This window comes from Apteryx rowi, unplaced genomic scaffold, assembly GCF_003343035.1.
Source record: "Apteryx rowi isolate R43461 unplaced genomic scaffold, aptRow1 scaffold_1168, whole genome shotgun sequence".
Classification (NCBI taxonomy): domain Eukaryota; kingdom Metazoa; phylum Chordata; class Aves; order Apterygiformes; family Apterygidae; genus Apteryx; species Apteryx rowi.
The window spans coordinates 2,292-9,153 of NW_020447384.1; the positions used below are offsets into that span (position 1 = coordinate 2,292).

A 6,862-nucleotide genomic window follows, 5' to 3' on the forward strand; every position below is an offset into this window, starting at 1 on the left:
GGGGGATGGAGGAGCCTGCAAAGGGTCTGGGTCCGCGCGGCGGGTTGCAGCACCCCACGTGTGTCTGGGGCTGCAGCACGGGGTGCTGGGGCCGTGGCAGCTCCCGGGAGGCGGCTGTGCGTGCAGACACCCCGCCGTGGCAGGGAGCACCTCCCTGCTCGCTCCCGCCGCAGCCGGCGGAGATTTACGATTATTTGCGCGGGCGTGAAGGCGGCCGTCCGTCACCGGCAGACAGACCCTTGAGTTAGTGGCGTGCCGAGGCGGGCCTGCACGCCGTGTCCATCCATCAGCGGTGCCAGGCTCCGCCGCGCCGTGGGTGGCGCGCGGTGCCCGAGCGCGTGGGGCCGGGCTGGCACCGGCGGCTGGTGCGGGCTCGCCGCAGGGCAGCGCTGCGCGGGAGCCCTGCCGGGGGAGGCTCCGTCCTGCCGCACGGGCGCCCCGTCCGCAGGGGCCCATGGCAGCTGTCGTGGGCTGCGAGCAGGGCTGCGTCCCTGCCTTGGGCTTGGGGCAGGCGGGGGGCGGCCAGGGGCTGCTGGCTCCGCGGTGCCTTGCCTGGGAGCTGGCAAAGCCAGGCCGGGGAGCAGCGGCGCACCAGGGTCTGCGGTGCTGCCCGGGGGCAGGACGGAGGGAGCGGAGGGCAGGGAAGCGCTCCTGGGACGATCTGCTTTGGATGCAGGCAGAGGGAGGGGGCAGCTCRCGCCGTGTCCCGTGCACAGGCTGCCCTGCAGTATCGCCGGCGTGGGATGTCTCCCGCCCTGCCGGCAGCTGCCCGGCGTGCCCATCTCCTGGKGGTGCTGGATGCCCCGGTGCTGGGCACCGCCTGGGCTCCGGTCCACGGCCTCCCCTGGCCCTGCAGTGCGTGTTGCCCTGTGGCAGGGGGGCAGCCGGCGGCGGGGGCCGGGGCTCCGCGGGCGCTGCAGAGCCCCCACGGCCCCTTCTCCAGGCGGCGGCAGGGCGGCCGGCGCTGCGGGCCCCGCGCGTCCCCGGGGAGGAGCTGGGTCCCGCGCGCCAGGTGTCTCGGCTCTCGCCGGCAGCTGTCTCCGGCTCTCATCACCCGGCCCCGGTTCCGGCAAGCAGAGTAAACAAAGCTGGTTCCCAGCTGCCGGCCCCGGCGGCGGCTCTGCCGGGGAACGCCACGTGGAGCCGGCGAGGCGCTGGCTCCGGAGCGCTTCCCGCGCTCGCCCGGCCTCGGGCGGGTGGTGTCGAGGGGGCCGAGCTGGGGCGGTTGGGGACTGGGGGGGGGCTGAGCCGTGGGGGGACTCTCCCGCGCGGTGGGACACCCAGGACCCCGCTGGGGCTCCGTCCTGCTGCAGCCGGGCTCCGGGTGGCATCTCGCCCGGCACGGCCAGGAGAGCTGCGGCTGAGCGGGGGCTGCAGCGGCTGCCCGGGCTGGGAGAGCGCGTCTGGCTGCCGGCGCCCTTTGGACCCGCGCGCGCAGTGCCCGGCGTTGGCGGGGGCACAGGCAGCGTGTGTCTGCTTCCTGCCCGCAGCCCCGGCAGCCGCCTCGCCCGAGCCGGCCAGCGCTTTATGAGCCCTCGTTAGTGCTCTGCTAATTGGCTCTGCCCAGCCTCTGTTGTCTTGGCTGCGCCGAGCRGAGAGGGAGGAATCGGGTTCATGTTCCCTGCTGTTGGGCTTTCCCATGTCTCCTTGCTGCCGGGGCTGGTGGGAGGGCGCGAGCTCCCAGCACGGAGCCGGGAAGGCCGGCTGGGGCTTCGGGGGCGGCAGAGATCTGCAGCCCCCTTTCCAGGGGTCTGCGCGTGGGCAGGGCTGGTCTCCGGCCCCTCCGGCCGCGGCAGCCGGGGCTCTGGAAGGGGCACGGTCCACGCTGCGCAGGGCGTGCGGGCGCAGCAATGGCCGTGGCCCTGGCGGCACGTGGCCGTGCCGCGCGCGCTGGGAATCGCCAGCCGGCCGAGGCCGAGGTGCCGGTGGAGCCCCGAGGCGCTGGCGGGATCCCTGGCAGCGGGACCGTCTTGCTGACAGCTGTATATGCTTCGTGTCTCCGGGCCGCTGGGGCTCTGGGCAGTGTCAGCGCAGCCTGTCCAGACAGGCTGAGGAATGAGACGTGGGACAGCCGGCCCCGGCGGAGGGGCYGGAGGAAGCGGGAGGTCCTGGGTGCCCCGGGGACGAGGGGGGGTTGCCCTGGGGCCACGCAGGGGGGAGCATGGGGATGGGGCAGTGCTGTGACGCTCTGCTCCGTTCCGTGGTGCTGCAAAGGGCAGCGGGCACGAGGCGGGGGCGTCCGGCGGCGCCAGGACTGCGTTGGCCCCCCCTCGTAAGCGGGGTTGGATGAGGACTGGYGTGGGCGCCCGTGCAGTGGGGCAGGCCAACCCCGCGCTCGCTGTGGGTCGCCCACGCTGGAGGGCAGGGCCGGGGGCTGCCGCAGCCGGGCTGCAAGGGGGCACGGGGGCTGCTGGCGTGATCCTGCGGCGTCCTCCCTACCAAGCCCCGGGGGGGGGGGACAGCCCTGGGGGAGGCAGGGGACCGTGGCGAGTCCCTGCATCGGCACCCCGAGGCCTGGAGCCTCCCAGCGAGGTGGGGTCCGAGCTTTTGGGGGGGGGGCCCGGGGGAGGGGGGTGGCTGAGCAGACGGGAGCCGCAGGGCCGGGGTGGCCCCTTGCAGAAGGGGACGTGGCTGGGAGGGTGTCCCCAGCCCGGGACCTGGCTCTTCCCCCGCCGGGCCGGGGACGTCCCCGGGGTCCCCCGTGAAGGCGGCAGCCGGTGCCGGGTTTCCCCCTGCGTGCCGGCGTGGGCTGGGCACCGCCGGCCGCGTGGCCCGGTGTCGGCGGGGGAGGCTCGTGCTGCCGCCGCAGCGCTGCCCGTGTTGCATCTCTGGGGGAGTGCGGTGTTTCCGACTGGGATATTTATAGCCACGGGAGCAGCGTGGTGCCGCGTGGTATGGGGAGCTGCTCCTTTTAACCCTTCCCTGCCTCTCCGCAAGGACCCTCCGGCGCCTGCGGCGTGGGGCGCTGGGAGCGGGGCTTGGCGAGGGCCCCCGGCTCCGGTCCGTGGGGCAGGGAGGGTCCCGGTGTGCGGTGCCGGGGGGGCGCCGGAGGGAGCATCTCCAGCGCCTGGGGGGCTCTTGGCTCCTCCGAGGTGTGGGGCGGCGCACAGGGCTCTGTAGCTGGGCGCTTGCTCCCCGGGGGCGTCCGGTCCCCTGTGGGGTCGGGGACAGGAGGTGCTTCCCGAAGGGAGCCTGGTTCACCTGGTGTTGGGGCCGGGGGGGGCGGGTATCTCTCCGGAGGTGTCTCATCCCCCAGGGATATGGGGTTTTCCCACACCCAGGAAAGCTGCCCGGTCGTGGGGTCTCCCGGGGTTGGTTGCTGGTGCTGCCGGGGAGCTGTGGGCTGCACGCCGGGGGTCCGCGCTGCCTCTCAGGGCTGCCGCGGCCTTGGCGAGTCTCCCCGTGGCCGGTGCCCAGCCCTGGCCGTGGCGCAGGCGCGCTTGTCCCCCCGTTGCAGGGACGGTGACAGGGGGCAGCGTGGCCGAAGCTCCTCACGCCCGGCCCCGGGGTGCAGACGAGGGCTGCGCAGCACGCGGTGCGGCCGTCCTGGCCCCGGCCCCGGTTGTGCACGCACGCTGCAGGAACACCCGTGAAGCCTCACGCGGCGGCTGCCGGTGTTGACGCCGCAGGATCCCGTGGTGCCAGCGGAGCCGCGGCATGCTCACGTGCGCCCGCCCTAGTGCGGATGTGCAGAGCTTGCACCCGTGGTGCCGGCAGCCAGCACCCCTGCGCCCGGCACCTTTGCTGCCACGGCCTCGTTTTGTGGCTGCCGCAGGCTCCGGCCACCCTCCTCTGTCCTTGCAACCCTGTGGTTTGGCCCCGGGGACCCCCAGCCCCAGGGATCAGCCCGGCACCCTGCTGGGGAGCTCTCCCGGCTGCTGTCCCCTCCGCAGCACCCGGCACGGCCGGCACCCGGCACACCGGAGCGGCCGCCYGGGCCGCACTGCTGCAATAGGTGCCAGGCGATGTGGGAGCGAGATGAACGCAGTGGGGAGCCCGCGGGCAGAGGGGCCCCTCTGCTCACCCCCCGGCCRGGCAGAGCCAGGCTTTCCTCTGCCGTCCGCCGCCCCTGCGGCTGTGGTGCAGCCCGCCCAGCGCCGTGCTGCAGGCGACACTCTCGGCGCGAGTGTGCTGTGTGCCGGGCTTGCTGCGCCAGCCGCTCAGCCCTGCGCCAGCCGCGGCACCGCGCGGTATTTCCTGGCACGAGCGGCGCTTGCTTGGCACGCCGCGGGGATGCAGCCGCCTTTCCCTGCCACAGCACCCGGTGCCTGCCTGCTGCTGCTGCTGGAGGCTCGCGCGCCCACGCAGGGTTGGCATGGGGCGGCTGCGCGTGGGCGTGCGGGCGGGGGGTCCGGGGGGTCCCCACACCTTGCCCTGCCGGCTGCTGCCACCATGCACCGCCGGCCCTGTGGGTCCCGTCGCGGCTGCTCCAAGCTGTGCAGCCCCGTGCGCGGCTCTGCGGGAGGCTGGCACGGAGCAGAGCCGCGGGAGCCCCGTCCGGCACCTCCTGCCCCGCGTGTCCTTGGTCCCTCGTGGCATTGCGCCGGCGTCCCCTGCCCCACCACATAGCCGGGGGCAGCCCTGGCCTGCAAAACGGCTCCGGATGGGATGTGTCAGGATGTGTCGGGATGTGCTGGACGCTGGCCTAAGCCAGGGCCTAGGTTAGCCGGCTCAGCCCTGCACAGCAGGAAGCCGATGGTCCTGGCGGGGTTGAGCCCCGTCGCGGTGTGACTCGCAGGGGAGCCGCGTCCCTCGTGCCTGGCCCGCGCCCTCGTCCTCATCCCCCGGGTGAAGGCAGCCGGTTGGGCCCTGCCGGGCCACGTGCAGACCCTGCCGCTGCACCCGCTGCTGTCGGCCTCTCTGGGCGCAGCCCTGCGCGGCGCGGCCGTCCTTGCCGATCCCCTGCCGGCGACCTTGTGCTTCGTGCTGCAGCGTTTTACCCCGTTCCTCCCGCTCCAGACTGCAAGGTCGCGCGCGCCGCTGGGCTCGGCCGCTGCCGCCGTGCCGGAGCCCCCGAAACGCTCGGCGGGGAGCTGTCCTGACACAGCTCCGGGGCCTGCTGCCGGCGATGTTTTTGTGCCGTGTTTGGTCTCGCTAGGCTGTCGGGAACCAGCTGATCCCTGCAGCGTTGATAAGTCCCTGGTGCAGTTATTAGTTTTTGAACTATGTTGTTTATGAAGCCTTGCCATGGCCCCGAAACTGCTGGGGACGGCAGAAAGGTCACGGCAGGCGCGGGAGAGTGCCGGGGGGAGCGTGGGAGCGATGTCTGTGCTGGGCGGCCTGGGATCTCCGGGGCCGCTGCTGTGCTGTTGTGCATGGCATCTGCAGCGGGGAGGGCAGGTCCGGAGGGGAGCCCCTGCTGCCGGCGCTGACCCATCGGCTTACGTGGGGTCCGGACTGGCTGCCAGCAAATCCCGAGGCAGCATGTCACGGACAAGGGCTGCGTGCAAGGACAGTGCCAGCGCGAGTCAGCTGGGCGCTGGAGGAGGGAGTGCAAGGAGCCGGCAGGATTGGCCCTTCCCAGCCTGCCCGGCAGAGGCTGGTGTTTCTCCATGAGCGGCTCCCTCCCTGCAYGCTCCCAGGGCTTCCCCGGCCTGCCAAGCCCTGCCCGTGGGTGCCATGCTGGCAGCCGTGCCGGCTCTGGGAGCCACGTCCCTGCACRGCGCTGGCGGGGAGGGCTAGTGCGCAGAGCATCGCGGCCACGTCAGCCTCCTCCGCGGTGCCCCGGTCYGGCCCTGCTGCCTCGGGAGCTGCCTCGCCGGGGTTCCTGCCCTTGCCGCACCGCCGGGGCGTGAGGATGACGGAGCAGCGGGGTGCGAAGGAGCTGGTGGCTCCCGGCTGCTGCGGCAAGGGGTCTGTTGTGGGGAGCTTCCGCAGGGTGCTCTGCAGAGCTGCTGCCCTGGCTGGGTCCCAGCGGCAGGTCGGCACGGCACGGCGATGCCCTGCGGCCGTGGCGCTGGGTGCCGGTGTCCTGCACCCGGCGGGTGTCCTGCAAGGATGTCACTCTCGGGTGCCATGCAGGACAGAGGACACCCGTGGGTTTGTGCGTGGGGTAATGTGAAGTGGTGACGCGTCCGGGGTTTCCATGCGTGTTAGGGTCACAGCGTCAAGGCGCAGTGCAGGAGGGGGCCCAGCGGGTCTGTGCGTGTGGCCACCACGGCGCTGCAATGGTGACGTGTGTGGGGTGTCCCCGGCGKGGAGGCTGCAGCAGCAGGGCAGTGCCCTGGCTGGGCTGGGCACCCTTGCTGGTGTGCAGCCCCCGGGGGAGGCAGTGCCCTGGGAAGGGGGCTGCGCAGCTCAGCGCTGGGGGGTGCAGTGCTGTGCATTTTGTGGTGTGAGGCATGCATGGTGTTGGCTGCAGGGCACAGTGCGTGGTGCAGTGCAGGGTGCACAGTGACAGTGTGGGGTACATTGCGGGGTGTGGGGCGCAGGACACGGGGCGCACAGCGCAGCGCACACTGCATGCTGCGCAGCGCGGGGTGTGTGGGATGCACGGCATGGCGGGGTGCGTGCTGCAAGGTGTGGGGAGCGTGGCGCAGTGTGGGATGCACAGCGTGGTACGGGTCGTGGGTTGCATGGCGCGGGGTGCACTGTGTGCAGAGCAGGGTGTGGGGTGCACAGCGCAGTGCTGTGGGGGGTGTGCAGTGTGGTGGGGGGTGCCCAGCATGGTGCAGTGTGCACAGTGCAGGGTATACGGTGTGGTGCGGTGTGCACGGTGCAGTGTGCAGTGCCTGGGGCAGCGTGTGGAGCCTGGGCGAGGTGGGACGTGCCGTGGGGCGTCTGGAGTGGCGCGGGATGGGCAGTGCAGAGCCGCGTGGTGCAGGCYGCGTGGCGCGGTGCAGGGTGCCCGTGCGGTGTGGTG

At 73.0% G+C, this 6,862-nt stretch overlaps 1 protein-coding gene across 1 annotated transcript in view; it reads left to right on the forward strand.

The window, feature by feature from the left end:
* KCNH2 (potassium voltage-gated channel subfamily H member 2) overlaps positions 1 to 6,862 on the forward strand; it is a 33,824-nt gene that overhangs the window by 2,229 nt on the left and 24,733 nt on the right. The window lies entirely within an intron of this gene.